This window comes from Rhinolophus sinicus, linkage group LG07, assembly GCF_036562045.2.
Source record: "Rhinolophus sinicus isolate RSC01 linkage group LG07, ASM3656204v1, whole genome shotgun sequence".
NCBI lineage: Eukaryota > Metazoa > Chordata > Mammalia > Chiroptera > Rhinolophidae > Rhinolophus > Rhinolophus sinicus.
The window spans coordinates 57,018,072-57,038,420 of NC_133757.1; the positions used below are offsets into that span (position 1 = coordinate 57,018,072).

The 20,349-nt window shown below is 38.2% G+C and overlaps 1 protein-coding gene across 12 annotated transcripts in view; it reads left to right on the top strand.

Annotated features, from left to right (window-relative positions):
- NRG3 (neuregulin 3) overlaps positions 1-20,349 on the top strand; it is a 1,096,988-nt gene that overhangs the window by 1,494 nt on the left and 1,075,145 nt on the right. The gene's annotated exons all lie outside the window — the stretch shown is intronic.

The window sequence follows — 20,349 nt, forward strand, 5'->3', positions numbered from 1 at the left end:
CCCCGCGCCGGCCCCCCCTCCCGCTCCCCCGCAGCCTGCCGGTGGACATTCCAAGGTGTGGAAATTGATTGTGTGGCCGCCTAGAGTGAGTGAACTAGGGGGAAATATGAAGGGAGCTCTGCGGAGCTGCCGCCTCTACGGTCCTGATGATGGAGGAGTTTTTTCAGTTCTGCCAAGCATTTGCTTTTGTTCCTTTCCCAAAGTGGAGTGTGAACCTCATCTCTCCTCCCTCTGTGCTTGAAAAATACGGGCGGAATGGGGCAGAGTTGTCTGCACTCAAGGATGAGAACATCCCACCCTTTTGCAACAGATCTCACTTTGAATGTATTATAGCATCTTCAACCTCTGTTCCACTGCTGCCAGTACTGGCCAGTTTACTCCAAGCATGGTAGTTTTCTATCGATTTGTATAGGAGGTGTATATTTCTCCATATCTTTATAAATGTTTTGGGTGACTAATTGACTTCTCACCCCACCCCCACCTTGTTCTTATACTAAGGAAATCAGGAAGCTTCTTAATCTGACTATTGATTAGGATATGGGAACAGTTTGTACAACCTGTGAAGGTTATTTAGGACAAACCCCTTGTCTGCCAGTTCAAATTCTGTGAAAGTCTATTTTCTAAAAACTGCATGGTTTGTGCTGTCTCCATAGTGTATTTCTGTTTTGAGTCATAACATCTGGGGGAAAGGAAGATGCTCATCTCGTCATTAACTCTTCAGTAGGAACACCTGGGTTGCTTTCAGTCATTTGATAATTTCCCTGACCTTTGGTCTTACCCTTGGGTGTTATTTAACCCTTGAAACTTTTTTTTTTTTTTAAGGATTTAGTGTATTTGTGGGTAAGGCCCAAGTGAGAAATTCCTTATGCCCTTTCTTAATCTGCTTAAGGGGAGGGAAAAGAGGTGGGGTGGGGGGCTAGAAAATAAATTGGGAGACCAGGACAAGAGGGGAGGGAGGGAATCTGCCACAAACCAGAATGGCAGTTAAACCAGTAACTTGCTGTTCCTCTCTCCTTTGGCTGAAGCAGTCATTTTTGAGAACACATTTTTCTCAGAAGGTGTTTAGAGGCTTCTCTCAACAAATCCAGCTTGAGTTTTTTGAAGGGATAAAGGATGTGCAAGTGTTTGTGTGTAACATATTCAGTGGATTGAAAATAGATACGTGTCTATCCTGAAGACCCCAGATTTTTTATCTTTTCTCTTGATAAGTGATAGGAATAATTGAGTGTGGGTGTATTGCCCAACTGTGTGTGTGTGTGTGTGTGTGTGTGTGTGTGTTTCATGCTATTTCACAGTTGGTTTCCCTGTGTTCCATTCCTGAGGTTTTTAAAGAAAAGCTCAAGGTAATTCTTTCTACCCCTCCATGCTCCCTTCCTGCATTCTGTAGAAGGGAATGGCAGCCTGTTTAATAAGTAATGACTATTGACAGGGCTCTCAGCCCCAAGGAAAAAGGAGGAGGAATCTGTTAATGGATTCAACGTTAACGTAGACATATAAGCAGTATTTGTTTTATGTGTATCTGAGGTCCAGGTCTTGCTCTTTTTTAAAAGCTTTAATAAGCAGTCGAATTAAGGGATAAAGCAAGTATGCAAATCCAGCAGAAACTGACCTGGTTTGCATATATCAAGAAGGGAAATTTTAGTGAAAGGAAGATTAGACAGTTTTCATAAAAGATGAGTTTAAATACTTAGGTTACATGGTAATTTAAAGAAATAGTACAGTGTAATTAATTTGGGGTTCAAGATTGCAGGATAATTAACAAACTAAAGGTTTCATTTGAGGGATTTTCAATACTGCTATTGTGAGCTGAAGAATGGCCTGAATATTTGGTATTTATATTTTTAACTTGTTTGGATCATGTCACTAAAGTTCCCAGGAGAGAAATTCCCCTTTTGCCCAGCTCCTACCTTCAGCATTTAGTAGGTTTTCTATTCTTTTCTTTTCTTTTTCTGTTTTTTCAGGACAGATGGTGTTATAGCACCTGAGGACAGCTAAGGAGGATGGATGCTCTGTTTTATCAGGACTCACTCACCAGTTCTTGAATGGCCAGGGTCGTTGCTGTTGCTCTGAATACCTCAAGGCTTATAGAATGAATTATTTGTGTTCCTCTTAGACCAGGCTGAAGGATCCTGTCTGTGAAGGCAGCACAGCTCTTTGCAGGAGAAGAGGCTGGTTCACTCTAGAATAAACACACTTGCAAATGGACAGTAGGATTTTTGCAAGCCAATGCTATTTTTGCTGTGGGGAAAGCTCAGTGTAGAAGACTGTTTCTAATTTTCTGTAGTATCAGAGACAAAGAAATGTTGAACTTGAAAGGCAGAGGGAGAACAAGGGCTTGAAAGTTGACTCTTCTCATCTTCCAACCTTTAGACCATGAACTGAACCAAAACTTCCTTCTTACTGGGATCGCTTGAGTTCCCAGTGTGTTGCCCAGAACTTGCCTTGCCTTTAGACTCTTTAGAAACAAATATCTTAAACATACTGCCACTAGCAGAGGATTTCCCCAAAAACATCTTTGAAGCATTTTGGATCTGAAAGTGTAGGTTAGTTTACAAATTTTTCAAGCCAGGGAGCTACAGACAGTAGAGGAACAGTGATTTTGACCAGTGTACAAACAGCCTTTTATACTATGTTAAGTGTGTTTTCAGACTTGATGCGTGTATGTACAATATTGTCAATGCAGATGTGGATTATTTTACTCAGCCAAAGGTGCTGTCTAACAGGTGAAAGATCAGCATCACTGGTTAAATTCAAATGCTAAAGACAAAGAGCCACTTTTCATGGGTTATCCTTTTGGAAGCTACCTAGTTTATTCCCCTGAGTGAGATCACAAATCTTGAATATTGTATTTAGCGAAGAAATAGATGTGAAATATATCATTGATGTTTAAACATAGTATGGGGATAACCAAGTCTATTTAAATAAAGCTTTACCTTGTCATAACCTTTTTGTAATTTTGAAGAGAGCCATTGATAAAATTGACTGTTCTCCTGTCTTTTTAAAAAATGTTTATTCTTTCAATAACAGTACTCTTGGTTGTTTTATAAGCACTCTCAGATATAATTTGTTTTAAAAAAGTTACTCCTATACGTTGTCTTTTATCTATGTGGATACAGGCCCTCAAATGAATTTCAACATAGAAGGTACTGTGTTGTCCCCAATCATGTGTGGTAGCCAACGGGAGAGGATTCAGAGCTCAAGATCAGTATTTCTTATGAAATCCAATTTAGAGCTGTTTTATGAGCACATGCTGCAACCTGAGTATGGTTTGATTTCCTTTGGTCTTAATACAGGATTGTGAGACTGTCCTGCTTTAATCAATCATACGGTACATTTCACTCTTTAGACACTTCCGTTGCACTTCATGGGCCAAATGGAAGACAACGGGCATGGATGGGCATAGAATTGACAAGGCTCTTTTTAGGGCCATATTTAGTGTGATCTCAGCACACTATGATCATGGTTTCAACCTTTTTCTCTTTTTTCAATTCCTCATGGCTGAGATAAGAGATTGGCAATGCTGTTGTTGATGGAGAGTCCCTTTTGCAGGTTTGATTTGTGACTCCAGCCAACTCTGTGCTTGTGGTATTTCAGTGATAGCCTTTTTTAACACAGTGTTGATCCACAAGCTTGTCAGGGAGGGAGGGAGGAAAGGAAGGAAAGAAAAGGAAAGGAAAGGAAAAAGAAACAGAAAAAAAAACTGGTTTGTGGCAACTTCTCTCTGTTACTAAAGAAACCAGCTTTTCTGAATCCAGGTCGTGCCATAAGCAAGAGTGCTGGTGCAGAATTTGAAACCAGTGCTATTCTGGGAGGTCTAGTGTGTAGAGGAACACAGTGTCTCTCCTCTCTGAATACTCTCTGAACCCTTCCTCCTCTCCGTACCACAATGAGAAGAAGACTGATTTTTCAACTTGCTTCTTTTGTAGAAATTCTTTCCTCATAACCTCTCATATCCAGTGCCAAACATATCTCAATTCTCTATCTGAGATATTGGAAACGGAACATGAAAGTTGGCCCTGAAATGTATAAGAGCGAGGGAAGAGCCATAAATCTAAGTCTGCAAAATGCATTGAATTGCTTGTGGATAAAACTGAAATTCATTCTTCTCCCTTTTGATCTGTTTTTACCTTCAGACTTTTGTGTTAAGTGAGGCACAGAGCTGGTAATGTGTTGACAAATACCACTGAGATATTTTGAGATCCTGGAACTTATGTTTGTCTATACCCAAGAAAGTGTTTTCTCCAGAACCGTGTACATAGTGAAGGCAAGAGGGAGGAATAGACTCAATTTCAAGTTTTATAATGTCAGGATGAACACATACCTAAATAAGTGGTTCCCATTCATAAAGTTATTAATGAAAGTTTTTGGGACATGTGCTTTAGATTGGATTTCCGTTTTCACCGTTCTTTCCTTGAGGATTTCATGTACTCCTCCCTTACCCGGTCTTTCATGAAATTGAATCATGATTGTGTGAAGGCTCCTTAAAAACTTCTGAATTGTTTTAAAAATCAACCCTTTTGGTAAGACATGTTAGACTGTTTAAGTTGATGTAGAAAGTTAAGAAAAAACAATTTTTTTAAATCCATTAAGGGCAATTGAGTTATTAAACTGTCTTGATATTTTATTTTTTAAGTTAAAAATTTTTTTTAAAGATTCCAAAAACTTGGTGGAAAGCTAACGGCCATTTATTATCCCACACAGATTGGTATACCAATCATACTAATGTTGACAGTCCTTATTATCTGATTCTACAAAAAATGTGTACAATTAAATATAAGCTCTTATATCAATTCATATAATTGTTATTTTCATGATACATTCATGTGTTTGGATTTCAAAATTCATTTTAATGAATATTTAACATTGATTTGGAGCATTTCAATATTTGTAGTTAATTGAAAAAGTCTATAAAAGTCTATAAAAGTAATGATTTAAAAAGCAGAAAACTAAAATAAAACTTAAAATGTATAGAATGTTCACCCTCCTCTATTTTGATGTAGGGCCAAGACTTTTTCTTGAGTATGTCTTGATTATGTATTCATTAGTTTGGTTTTAGCATTTTTTTTTCATAAACCACACTTGTAAATACCTGTTTCTTCTTTAAAGATACTGGTGAAGGACTCTGAACCCATATTCTTCATAAATCTTATATCCTTGCCCTGGGGATCTTTTAGTTTTCTTGCCCATATAATTCAAAGTAGGTTTCTTTTTCTCCTCCTCCTCCTCCTCCTCCTCCTCCTCCTCCTCCTCCTCCTCCTCCTCCTCCTCTTCCTCCTCCTCCTCCTCTTCCTCCTCTTTCTCCCTGGTCTTCATAACTACCATTTGAAGTTTCTTCAAAGCATTCACCTGCTTTAATGGAAACTAAATTATGTTTCGTTTCCATAATCATGTATCATTGGCTTACATGAAATTTAACTAAATTACATAATTACAGTAAGAACAACTGGCATAAACAGGTTTGTTACCCCAACTGAGTGTTGGGAAGCACACAACCCCACAGGTGGTTACGGAGGTGTGCAGGCTGCCTTGAGTTTCTCCAGGTGGCTGTGACCTTCTCACCATGTTCATCACTGGAGGAGTGATGAGCTGGCTGAAGGGAGCTAGGTTAAAAAAGTGACTTTTTGAGTAGGTTACAGTTTAAAAAATGTGAGTTAGTCATGACCATATTTTGTAGGGACATTTGTGGGAGGGTGACAAAGATTTGTATAAAAAAAACAAACAAAAAACCTGTAGCCTTGAATCCTGTGATAACTGCAACCTTAGAGAACCAATTTAATCTCTTTGAAGTTTAACTTCCTCTTCTGGAATAATGAATGTGATGATAATAACTTGCCTCTTCTACTACTGGTAAAAGTGCTTGGAAGCTGCAAAACCTATTGTTTTAATGTCCAGAGAAATGGGAAGTGGGCAGATGAGGCATTTTCATCCAAGAACCCATCAGGCCATTGAATTCAGTTAAAATAAATGTTGGAGCTAGTCTGTTACCTAGCTTGAGGGATCTCATCATGCTGAGAATATTGTTCTTGTGTGCCCTTGGGATCTCCCTCGGTTCCTTTCTGACACCTGGCATACACAGCAGGATACCTTATGGGAATCTACCTCGAATCACCTTGCAAGTTTAGTCACAAACTGGAGCCCATCATCCCTCCTCCTTCGCTTGGTAGGTGTTTCTTAAAGCCTATTTTGGACATGTTTATCAAAGAGAGGAACTAAGATTTTGAGGAAAATGAGTGAGATTGTTGGATTTTGTGTATTTGGAAGTCTGAAATCGACAGAAATCTGAAGATTCTTGATAAAAGGAAGAATGCCTCATAGCTCCCTTCATGTTCATTCCCACATTGTCTCATTGTCATGGAGTCTTTGGAGAGAACTTGAGTGAAAACAGGCAATTCCGCATTGCATTCTAGTCCCCTCTTAATTTAGCAGGTACTGTGATTTAGGCTCTATGGGATGAAATAGGCTGCTGGCATCCATCCAGCTCTTCTACATGTCCAGGATCTTTAATATGAACACTTTGAAAACATCTTGCTTCAAGTCTGTGTTGGTTGGAAACTTCATCCTGAATTATATTTCAGAGTATTGCTATTTTGTTATCAGCTTTTTATTTTTCAAGACAGGTTGGTGATTGTACATCAATCATAGAGTGCCATGCTCAGGCATAAAAGTGGCTAGTCCGAAACAAGCCTGCAAATGGAATTCAGAATTAAGTTTAATTATAGAAGTTTAACAGCTCCCAATGATAAGATTGTGTCTTTGAGGCCTTTTCCTAGAAGTGATACTGTATATCATGGATGCAATATCGGCTATAAGAGCATTTATATAAATAAAACATCACGTAAATATATGTAACCACTTCAGCATTAATAATTACAGCCAGGGTTATGAGATTAGGATTTTTATGCTAAACATTTGATAAGACTTCCTGAACATGTAGGCCTCCCTCTTGAGACACCCTTCGTATGACCACATGTGACCCTCAGCATGATCTTCCTATGAATTGCCAGGTAGTTAGAATTTCACTAAGAGAAAATCACACCCTCCTCATCATTTTGGGGTCCAATTCTGTTGATTTTTGTGCCTTCAATTTTACCTTTAGAAATGGGGAAGGATTCTTCACAGAATCTCAGTCTTGGAAGGGGCTTAAGAATTGAGGTAATAATAGAAACCCAAGCTGCTATTTGTGGGGTTTTACTGTGTGTCTGAAGGACCAACCTTGACATAAGTGGTCATATTAATTTATTGAAACAAGGATTCAGAGGCAGTCATCTGGGCCTGCAGCCTAGGTCTGGTTATCTCGATCACACAGGGAATCAAGCTGGACTTAGAGTGGTTATGTACTTTGCCCAGTACATGCTTAACTGGCACAGTTTGAAGAATCACATACATCAGAACATCATTTTACAGCTAATGTCTCCCCACCCCAAATCCTAACCCATTGATACAGTGCGGCCACATCAGTGTACATTGCCTCTTTCAAGCCTAGGTTCATCTACAGTGGAACGTGCCATTGTAAACCCCATAAACGGCACATCTGCTCCGTTCCTGTTCTTTGCTGTGCTAAAAGGAAGCCTTTTTAACCAGAGAAATTGCCCTGGTTTTCAATTCACAGATAAATTTTTGGGATGTTTCAACAAAAGATAAAGAATATGTTCATCTAAACTTCTACTCCTTGATCTTCTTCACTCTGTTTTCTCCTATGGCTGCTTGTATGTGATTCAATAGGACAATGAGCGAGAACAGTTATGGACATTTTTTTCTGTGCTTGCTAAAATTTAGCCCAAATTGTCTTCTCTGCCCATTCCAAATTTGCTTTCATTACAGTAGTTATTGCATCCTATGCTGAGACTGGCCAGTGAAATGTGTGAGGCAACCTGTGAAGCAATAGCCTTTCAGTTTTACAGACACTGAAATACCAGCCCTACGAAATAAATGTTGGGTGTTGCACCACTCGCCGTGTCTCTTGCAGAGTATCTGAATTTCTCTTGGTACCATATGGTAAGGTACCCACTATTGACCAAGCAGTAGTCACAAGATTATTGGTGAGACCCTGATGGTCTGCCAAGGATACCACACATTCTATCCCATCATTGCTTATTTGTTTGACATTTCTGAGTCAGACAAACACTGTGGCAAAAACTATTCTATGGGTTAAAGTGAAAGATGATTGGAATTTCTACTTTTGTAAAGTCATGAAAGAAAACCAGAAATAAATCAAATACTAAGATTGGGTTATATAGTCTTTGAATAGCTATGCAGAAGGCTCTGAATATGGCAATGTCAGGAAGCCTGTATTGTTGGAATCCCATAAGACTATGAATGAATCCTGTAGACTAAGGATGGAGAAGGGGGAAATGAGATGGGTTACCCAAATTTATTGTTAAACAAACATTTTTTCAGCATGATGGCAAAATCTACAGTCTCTAGGAATATAAAAGTGAAAATGGGGTGCATATATTAAACACTATCCTCTTGACTGAATTCTGTTTACCTGACTTTTCGGTATGAGACACTATGTCTGTATTAAAAAACTGATAGGCACCTGCTGCATGCTGAGTAGCCCCTGTTGGTAGGGCTTTTGCCTCTGCCAAAGGAGAGGTGTGTTTACCTAGTATTATGTAGTTAGTTTTATTAGCTCCCACACCTGTTTATGCCAGTTGTTGTATTTAAACAGTATGGAAAGCAATGAATTAATTGTGGTTTCTATTAGAACTAAGTTGATTACTTTGGATATACTCCGTAAAGATAAGTCACTTAAAACAGAATGCTTGTTGAATAAGGTGTGCAAAAGTTTAAGGGACACTATATTGATACACCCATAAGAAATTTGCACCTGGATTGTTTCACCTGCGGTTTCACATTCTCATTCCACAATAACACAGTGAAACTGAAAAATCACAGTGCACATTTTGGGTTTGGTTTTTCATGGAAAGATAAAAGAAATTTATTCAGAGAAAAGCCTTCACTTCGGTAGCCAAATATTTGGCAAGTGTATGTGCATTTGTATGTTTTAGGTTAAAATAAAATAAAAAATTTTAATTAACCCATGTAATAGATTTACAAAGCCATTAAAATGAGTTTTTAAAATTTTAAACATATCGGAAAGTGTGTATTATATAATTATCTAAAACTTTGGGTGGAAAATTATATTAGATGCTAATTATATTAAGCTATGTAGATTAATAGATAGATTTCATATATAGTAACTGTAGTCAAAGGAAGTATACCAAATTGTTAATGGTGGCAATTTCTGGATTGTGGAGTAGAAATGTTATTTAATTTTTTGTATTTTGCTGTTTTCTAAGTTTTATTTAATGGTCATGAATTACCTCTCCACATAGACATTTCTAAACTTTTCAAAAAGTAAAGAATCAGCTCCAGGAATCAGAATCAGTTCAAGTATTGGTCTTATTTCTGTGAAGACTTTTTTTTTTTCAGTTTTGTGTAAGCGTTTGTGTCTTAAATGGTGGTATCAGCATTGAAGTGTCCACTGAGTTGGATTCCTGCTGTGAAATGCAGATGCATATAAATACAAACTCCTTTTATTTGCTCGTGGAAAATACTGCTTATTGAAGTCAGAGTGTCTTTCCCTAGGCCTTGGATTATTAGTCTTGTGACCTTATAGGGATAAAGAAGATGGAAGTTTAATGAGTTACTTAATGGCTCTTCAAGATCACAGATGTGGGCAGTCTAGTGGGTAGTACTGCTACGGATGGATATAGTTGATAAAAATCAGTCAGTTGTGTGTGCGGTAACTAGTTACCTGGCCTATTTTACAGATCAAATTAATGGAAAATGCAAAGGCTAGTTTGCAGTGCTGGGTCTTAGAAAAGAGTGCTTAGGCCAAATAAGAACAGATGCAATGACCAATTCAAAGATTTACTAGATGCTGAAAGGCTATCACAGAATCACAAGATGTTTGTTCCTGTAATGAAGTTCGGTGGTTGGATGACAGATAGATAAATTCCATATGCTGGTGGAAAGTGGTGATTTGTAGGGTCCATAGTCCTTTAATTTGATGATAAGTTGTGCTCAAAGTTTTTTAGGATAGTTCACAAATACATTGGTGAGCGGAAAGTCAGAACAAAAGTATGATTCTGTTTGTCATGTTTAATGTTGCGTCAAGATAGTGACTGTCTTTGGGGAGAGGCCGGTAGTGAATGGAAGGAGACTCAAGATATGAGGCTTTAGGATATTGATGATAAACACTCTGTTTCTTTACCTGGGTGCGTATTACATGAGTGAGTTCTATGTGTCACAATTCATTGAGCTGTATACTTAGGATTTGTGTACTTTTTGTCTACATCAGTACAAACTTAAAAATATAAAAGAAATATTTCAAAACATTCCTTTGGCCTTTACTTCATGCTACCAGGGTGGTGGCCTGAGTTTATGGATTTTTCCATTTATAGACACTGAATGGATCATAACTCAGAGTGTTTTTTTGTTCATGCCTGGAAGACTCCCAGGCTTCAGGAGCTTCCTTTGTTCTCAGGATCCCAGCTTACTGCGACTCCAGCCAGATATCCACACTCCTTTTCAATATAAGCCTTTCTAAATGGATGCTTTGTGTTTATATTACATTAAAACTTTCTTCTACCCACATCAGGAGTGTTTGTGATACAGCATAAGTTGCCATGCTTTTCACACAGCTTACACATGTCAAATCATACTTGTGTCCGAGAGCGACTTGTATCCGAGAGTGCAGAACTTTATCACAGTTCTGCAGACATTATACACAAAAAAGATAATCCATCATCTGCATTTATGGTTTTGTTGAGAAGACCAGGGCATATGTTCCAGAAAATGATTAAGTCCTGAAGTGGGTGATTCCAACTGAAAAGCGTATTAGGCCTTGTCAGAAAGTAGTGATAAGAGCGGACGTAGGTGATTTCAAGGGAGAATTTATTTAGACAGAGAAATGGAGAATTGAGGCGAAAGTAATAAAAGGTCATTAACGGTGGAAGTGTGCATGTGCCCACCTGCGTAGAAGCCAGTAAGGTGTCTGGCCTGGTGGGCAGAGAGAGCCTCTCTTGGAGTTAGGGAGGCAGCCTCACCTTTTTGTTAGGTCAGGGCCTGATTCAGGAGGAAGGGTTTGGGAGGACATAACCAGGCTGCTTTGGGAAACCACAGTCAGGGTGGGTGCAAGGAATTGGTACAATAACTGTAGTATTTTCAGAAGGTGCAAGGTCTCTATGGTGACTTTGAGGGAGGAACAAGTAGCACACTATTCTCCAAGGCTAATTTGTCCCAAATCTTTTAAAGGTATGGTCTTTGACTTGTGCTGAATATACTTAAGTATTAACTTTATTCCAGTGCCTCTTCAAAGTGCTGTAAGAAGCAGTAGAATTGGTATGTGTTAAAATGTTTAGTTTTTCCATAGTCACATCAACACAGCTCTAGATTTAACCGAAAATAGTAGCTTTTGAATGTCTAAAAATTTGTAAGTGAAGATGTGAGAAAAATAACAAGAAGAAACTCTTGACTTTACCGCTTCACCTGAATTAACCTGTGACTGCCATAAGAATTTTGTGAATTAATGGCCACCTCACCCTCTGGTTTTGTCTGACGTCCTCTTTCCAGAGGCCATTCAGCACCTTTTGGGATTGGATGCTGACACTGCAAAGCATTCAAAAGGCAGTGGCACTGTTGGTTGCCCTGATCGCCCTGGTCACGTGGTGAGGAATGAGAGGGAAGATGCTGCTGCCTCAGGATCTGTGATAAGATGAGGCTCTCCCTGAGCCTGCTGGAGGGCGCCTCTCCTAGACAGAAGAACTACATCCATTCATTTACGTATATTGGCCCCTCAAATTCTTTGTCACCCTCTCTGTTCACTGGAAAGAAGGACCTTCAGATTAGAATCAGATGCATCACTCTTGCTGGCTTACTTGGTTGCTCGTTGTTACCAGACAGAGGGGCTGTAACACTGTGTAAGTGCAGATATTAAATTAGTATTAATAGCCAGAGGCGTCTCTCCTTCTGTTTTTCACTGATCAGATAATTTTCACTGATGTCACCATTCATAATAAGCCAGCTGACATATTCTACTGTCATTTGCTTGGCATATTTTCAGTTTCTCTATATTTTTTGACTCAGAGGTAAATTTCTTTTTCTGTTATTTGTTTGGGTCTTTGTGTATATGCTCAGAAGAGATTTTTCGAAAGCAAAGCTGTAGATGGGGCCTTAACAAAGTCAGCATTAAATGTTTCCCCTTCGTCATTTGGTTTTGTAAGTTTCTGTGTGACCTTCTGAGGTATCACACCGATGCTCTTCTTTCCTGGGGTGCAGCTCTGAGTAATTTATGACAAATAACGACGTACTGTTTCCCACAGTGCACCGCAAATGTCTGAGTGTTATGATGATCCGAGGAGCCCGATTCTTTGTAAATGACCAGGTAACACAAAAATGTTAACCCTAAAGAAGAATGGTTCAGCAGAACGTGCTGCCTGCACAGCACAGTTCCCCCTGCCCAGGACCTTCTGCATCTGGACGCTGCAGGGACTGGCGTCTGAACAATTACTTTCTGGAAGGGCAAGGAGAGGTTTATGCCTTTCAGGGAGTGGGTTTGGCTAAAAGCAATAGTGGTTCCTGTATTTGGAGTGTGGAAAGGGAGAAACACAAAATTCGTTTACAATGTGAAACCCTTAATTTTTAAGAATGGTGTTACCAGTGGTAAGGACTTGGATGCTAGGATGGGGACACTTAAATACTTCGTGTGAGCACAGATGTTGAAAAGAGATATTAAAGAGCAAGCATGAGAATCATTTTATCAGAACAAGGCTTTATCGATGCTTGACATTTTTTCAAAATTAACTTATCATGATGTTTGCATTTTCTCCCTCTATCCACGTGTACAAAGATGGAGACGTACCATGTTTCCCTGAAAGTAAGACCTAGCTGGACCGTCAGCTCTAATGCGTCTTTTGGAGCAAAAATTAATATAAGACCCCGGTCTTATTTTAATATAATATAATATAATATAATATAATATAATATAATATAATATAATGTAGCAGACCGGGTCTTATATTAATTTTTGCTCCAAAAGACGCATTAGAGCTGACGGTCCAGCTACGTCTTATTTTCTGGGAAACACGGTATTAAATACAAATGTAATTTGCAGCTCTCAGCTCCCATGTATTCTAACAGCGTAAAAGTACAATTGCTCATGTTCACACTGTATATGCATGTTCTCATTCTGGTTGCCATAAAATACATGCATATCTAAGTGGTCGTGTTTGAAGAATAATTGCCACAGACAGAAAGTCTTTATGTACTATATACGCTCCCATTGTGAAGGTGGAATTAAATTGCTGGCCAGTGAGCTCACTTTATACTGATGGAAGAGTCTCTTTGTGAACAAACCAGAGAAGAGTGATCTTTGACCAGCGATACTTTAAAAATGAAATTTTAAGGCACTTTGTCGAAACACTTCTGGGTTTTTGCCTAGTTCCGTTTCTGGTCTGAAAACCCTAAGCCCTGAATAAATCTGTATTATTTATTTTTTAAATAAATAAAATAAAATCAAACACTTTGCTGAAGTCTACCACTGAATTTTCCCATATTTCCCCCGACGTTATTACTTTGCCAGATGAAATGACCTGCTCCCCCATTAGAACTTCTTCCTTTCCTTGAAATATCAAATGCAAGTTACGAAATAAATTGTATAAGAATAGATTACGCATGCTGCATTTTGGGAAGGGTACCCTTGCTGCCCCATCAATTTCTTTTCCCTTCTGTATTGGGAAGTCCACTTTAATATTTAATTATCAGTTATATGCAATCAGTTGAACCTTGGGACCTTCTCAAAATAGAGATGTTTTTGTGCCAGGAAAATCAGGCTGTTTGAATGCTCGAGAACATTTTGCTTTTGATGAAGAAGGGTTGTTGCCATGCGCCACGGGAGAGAGAAATTCAAAGAAGGAAAGCTGTTCCCAGGAGCATATTTGATGAATGGAGTCTGTGGCTCAGCTTCCTGACCATCTACCATCTATCTAAGATTTGGTGAGGGTAGCAGTGTGGCATTAGCAATACGGCACATGTTAGGCATCTAAGCAAGGACTGGGGGGTTTGTAGGTTATCCAGGCTTTGTTCTCTACATTTGGAATCAACACTTCCACTTTGATGCTCCACCATGTTGTAAACTGTGAACAAAAGAATCTGATGAACATGAGGTGATTTCCATGGAGAGAGAAAGAGACATTAGAGTCTTACCTTAGGGAAGTTTATGTTCCTTTGCATAATCTTGTTAATTGTTACATTTGTTTTCTTCTGTGCTTCCAAGGAAAATTGGAAATAAGATAATTAGAAGAAAGATTTTAAAAGGGAGAAAAGTAATTAAGGCACAGTGGGAAAGCCACTAGACCTGGTTTGGAAGCAGAGGCCCAGCTCTGTCACTCAGTTGTTTGAGACATCAAGGTAGACAACTCAGTATCGGAAATCTCTTCCGTAAATGAGGCTATTGGAGAAGACATTCCCTGAGGCCATGTTCTAAAATTAATATTAAAATCTTAGTGGAAGTTTTGAATTACTAATTCTGCTGGCTCTCTTCCCCCTTCCTTTGCCCCTCACTCAAGGGTTTTTTGTGATATATTTTTGGTGGTATATTTTGCATTTCAGTGTTTATAATACCCATGTTTCAGTGTACTAACATAGGTGGGACTTGATTATGTCCTAAATTCCAGTGAACCTTGCTTGCTTACAGCATTAAAAAATAATTCCTTAGCCTTTTCCTGGCAGATGTAGAGGTCGGTAGCCAGCTATAGGTCTATTATTGCCAAATAGATATCTATATATCTATATCTATACACATAAATTTACTTTATATACATATGTAGATATAGATGTAGATACGTAGATCTATATCTATATCTATATCTATATCTATATCTATATCTATATCTATATCTATATCTATATCTATATCTACATATGTATATATGTATATAAAGTAAATTGATTCCAAAAACAGGTATGAGGAGACCTGGAGGAATTACTGGCACACACAAAATATTTCGTTTGGAAGTATAAATAATTTCATCCAGTTCTAGATATAATCACAATATCCTTCTCCCTTAATTAAACAAAATTCCTAGTTGCTGAATTTTAGTGTTACAAGAACAGAGGACTAAGATGGCATTTCTGAGGCACTATTATAAATGTGTCTTAATGTGAAGCATAATTTCCTGCCATGTTGGTTGGCATGTGGATTTTGATATCAGAATGTGGTTCCATCCATTGGGTTACAACATAGCTCTTAGTTGTGACAGTGTCAGAGTGACATTTAATTCAAATTCAAGGTGGCTATTGTTAATATTTTATCTTTTTTTTTTTTGGAGTACCTTCCTCATTATTAAACAGGGCATGTTCACTTTACAAAAGCAGAAAATATAAACAATAAGAGGAAAATATAAGTCAACTGTAGTTCTACCATCTAGAGATAATTACTGTTACCTTTTTCTTGAATATTAGCCCAATTTTTGCTCTGTAAAATGTATTTTTTTTTACAAAAATGAAATTTTACTCTAATACTCTTTTGTCTATCTTTTTGCACTTTATATTAAAACATTTCTATGTCAGAATACCAAAACCCTATCTTTAATGGTTCTGTGATGAAGTATTTTGATATACAAAAATATAATGAGCTTATCCCATGTTGAGAATGTAGTTTGTTCCTGTTTGGTAATTATTATAGAAAATTCTGCCCTGAACATCCACAGTATGGAATAGAAACTTTTGGCCAATATATTTGCAAAAAAAACTTAATTTTTAAAAAAGTCTACCAATAAAACAGAAAATCATAGGCATTTTGAAGAGTTGTAAAGGAAGTTATTATTAAACCAAAACCGTGCGTGTTTCTTCTTGTATATTTCATGTGTTTTTTTAAGAAACATTTGTTTCCAGTTTTATTGAGAAATAATTGACATACCACTGTATAACTTTAAGACATACAACATGATGGTTTGATTTACATATATTGTTAAATGAATACCAGCAGTAGGTTCAGCTAACATCCATTCTCTCATAAAGATAAAATAAAAAGAAAAGAGGACAAGAAAAAAAGAAAAATAATTTTTTCCGTTTGTGATGAGAATGCTTAGGATTTATACTTAACATCTTTCCTATGTATCACACAGCAGTGTTGGCTACAGTCATCTTGCTGTACGTTACATCCCTAGTATTTACTTAACTTGTAACTGGAAGTTTGTACGTTTCGACCACCTTCATCTAATTTCCCCTCCACCTGCTGTCTGCCTCTGATAACCATGTCTGATCTCCTTTTGTATGAGTTTTTTTGTTTGTTTGTTTGTTTTATTTTTTTAGGTTGCTGTTGGTTTTCAGATTCCACATATAAATGAGATCATATAATATTTGTCTTTCTCATCCTGACTTATTTCACTTAGCATAATACCTTCAATGTTTATCCATGTTGTCGCAAATGGTAGGATTTCCCTGTTTTTTTTTTTTTAAATGACTGAACAATATTCCATTGTGTATATATACCACAGCCTTTTTTCCCATTTATCCATGAATGGACACTTGGGTTATTTCCATGTCTTGGTTATTTTAAGTAACGCTGCTGTGAACACAGCAGTGCAGGTATCTTTTTGAGTTAGTGTTTTCATTTCCTTTGGATATATTCCCAGAGTGGAATTGCTGGATCATATGGTAATTCTATTTTTAATTTTTTGAGGGTCTTCCATACTGTTTTCCATAGTGGCTGCACCAATTTATTATCCCACCAAAAAAAAAAACCCTTACATTTTTAATTTTTTGAGGGTCTTCCATACTGTTTTCCATAGTGGCTGCACCAATTTATTATCCCACCAAAAAAACAAACCCTTACATATTTTCATAAAGGAAGATTGAACACTTCACATTGTTGCCATTATAGTGTCAAAATACCTATTCTTTCCTTAAGCCCACTCTACCATGGTCATAGGTGTTACATATCATGAACAACAAAACCAACCAATTATGAGGAGTCAGCAAATAAGGACTAAGGTGCAACTACCGTGTTTCCCCGAAAATAATACCTAGCTGAACCATCAGCTCTAATGTGTCTTTTGGAGCAAAAATTAATATAAGACCTAGTATTATATTATACCAGTATTGTATTATACCAGTATTATATTATACTGGTATTATATCACATTGTTATAGTATACCCGGTATTATATTATACCCCTGGTCTTATGTTAAAATAAGACTGGGTCTTATATTAATTTTTGCTCCAAAAGATTCATTAGAGCTGATGATCCGGCTGGGTCTTATTTTTGGGAAAACACGGTATTCTTAACTAAGTGACCTTCCGGGCTGGTGCATCCTGGGTATTTAGCATCAGTAAAGCCACAGTGCTAAATATTAACCTAGACTTACTTGCTAGTAAGATTCTGATAAAGAACAGTGCTTGAACACTCACATACACATAGATAAAAAATAATAAGAATTTCTAAAAGACCAGAAGACTTAAATGGTAACTTTAGCTGTGAATGTAGACAACGCCTGGGGACTGTCCTCACCTCCTCCATCTCTGTCCTTTCCAAAACATTCTCAGCGTTCTGTTATCTATTTTTCCTTTTTCTTTTTCTCACTGTTTTGCTCCACGGTGTGGATGTTGGGCTGGAGATGATGCTCAGCTTCCATGGAAGAGCAGCATAAGCTGCTCGGCATCTGGGCCTGGTGACAGGCCTTGCCTCCAGCAGCCACCAGTCTATGGCTGTTCCCACTGATAAGTGCCATGGAAACCCAGGGAGCTTAGTGGCGGTGGAAAGGTGGGTGCGCATCACATCACTTACCAGGTGACACTGGATTTTCACGTGCCACTTCAGAAAGAGCAGGGCCACACCAGCATCCTGTACCTCCCTGCTTTTTGGCATGTTCTTCCCTTTGGCTCAGGCTTCTCCACGAGGAGCTAGGAGACTCTGTGCTTCAGTGATCTGCCAGGGTTGGTCAGGCTGATATGCCCCTGCTCTGGCAACATCACTGACACTCAAACCAGAAATTGGCTAATAAGGTTTGGATTTAGAAAACCTGACTCTGTTAAAGCCTCACTGATCATTGACAAATCTGTTCTTTAAGATTTATAGTTTTAAGATCAAGGTAAGTTGCCTTAGCATCTACCTTGTTGTCATATTTTTGACAATAAAAAAACAAACTTGAAAATGTTGCATTACAGATTGAGAAATTGTAATGACACCTCCAGATTGGTAGACGTGCGTATTCAGAGTATTGGTCTAAATACTCCCAGCTGTCTTAACCTCAGCTAGCTAAAGGGAACCCTTACCAATATAAGCTCATGGACTGTTTGTTAGATTTCATTTAATGTGGATGTTAAGTTTTTGTTTTGTTTTCTACCACCTGATGCTATTACCATCTAATTAGGTTGAAAATCAGCAATTAGTATTGGAATGCATGTAATAGTTGTTTTTCTTTTGATCATAGTTACTCTCTTAATGATGTGATTTATAATGTGTGTGTGTGTGTGTGTGTGTATGTGTATGTGTGTGAGTGTGTGTACTGTAGAAAGAGCAGTGGATGTTACATCTGGAAGAATCCAAGTTTTACTTCTTATTAGATATCTGAACTTGGTGGAGTTTGTCTCCATGAGCCTCAATTCTCCATTTTCAAAAGCTGAGATAATGGCTGTTTCTTATAAGACTGCTGTGAAGTATACAGATATCAAACCATCTTAGGAAGCAAGGTGCTGAACAGTTTGATAACTTATACATTGTAAACCAAGGGATGTTTGGATATATGAGAATTGGAGCAAATTGAAATCGTTAAGAGAGGTGGAACATTATTTATGTTACAAGCTAATGTTTTCTTTTTGGGAGCTAAATTGAATCTTAAATATTTAGTTTTGTACTCAGGAACTGATGGTTTGAAAACAAATCAAGCTGGAAAGCAGTGTAGAGAGGAAGAGAAGGATGCTGTGAAAATTTAAATCCCACAATGGTGGTGACTGGAAACATATATTTCCAGGCACCTGGACATGAATTTCTCAGCCTTTGAGAAAGGCAGATGCAGCCAGTGTGCCCTTTTGCTATGATTAACCCGGAAGCGTGGGTTGCTCAGTTTGCAACGGAGCTCTGTGTCAGTCTCTGATGTCTCAATTTCTGACACACTAAACAGAGCAGAGGAGGAAATGCGCCTCTGAAGAGTGAAGAACCCTCGTATTTTCTCACTATCCTATCTCATGCCATTTCTCTTTAGGTTGATTGCACTTAAGGACCGATTCTCAGTGCTGAGTAAAGAATGCTTTTCCAAGTTAGTGACACTTTTCCAAAGTGTTTGTTCCAAAGTGTATCTTGATAGATTCTGCAAACTATTAAGCAAGATTTCATATGCTGAGATAAAGTAAGAGGATTTATATTTTTGGAGAAAGCTAAAATTCATCTTGTTGGCTTTTTCCTCTCTTTCCTTATTTTCCTCTTTCTGTATAAATATTTTTAAAAAATCTAAGTATAGTAGTAGATTTAATTTTCACAGAATGAGGACTTAGGACTTTGTTTTCTTCTGTTTATATTGAAGTGTGATGTGAGAAAAAATGTTTATCGTGGCTTAAGGGGGAACAAATCTGTTCTGATAAGTTAGTGACATAGCAAGCAAGCCTAACTCCTCTTCCACACAGACCATATTAAGATCCTTCATTTCACAACTGTTTATTAAGCACCTACTATTTGCCAGATGCTGTTTTTGTCCCCCAACTCTAGGGCTGTAATAATGATGAAGACTGACTCAAGCATTGTACCCCTGGTGCGTTCTGGTGGGGGATTCATTTAGTAATGTTTAAATAAATAAGATAATTTCAACCAGCGAGAAATGCTGAACAGAATTTTAGGATAGAAAGTTTGAATTTATATAGGGTTCAGGGTGGTGAAGTCATGATAGTTGGACAGCCCCAATTGATGAGATGAAGTCAGGTATGGCAGTGCCTGGGACAGAAGTGTACCAGAGAGAGGAAAAATAAAGTCCAAGGGCTTTGAGGTACAGAAAAATGGCGAGCATGCCTAGGCGTAATGAATGTGCCCCGGGGTGGTAGAAGGTGATGTAGGAAAAACGGAAGGTAAGACACTTAAGGAACTTGAACTGGGTTTGTATTGCAGTGGAAAACCATGGGGGACTTTTTTAAATGGCCCCCTGGATGCTGGGTGGAGCTGCACTCTAGGGGCCACACCTGGAGACAGAACAAGTGAGAAAGCCACTGCAGTGTTCAAGGCAAGAGATCCTGCCAACTGAGACTTGGGTGGAGACAGGTGTGAGGGAGTAATGCACTCTCTGGTTGGACTCGCCCTGGAGGGTGAAAAAAAGGGCTTAGTGTGAAGGAAAGACAGGAATGAATGAATCAAG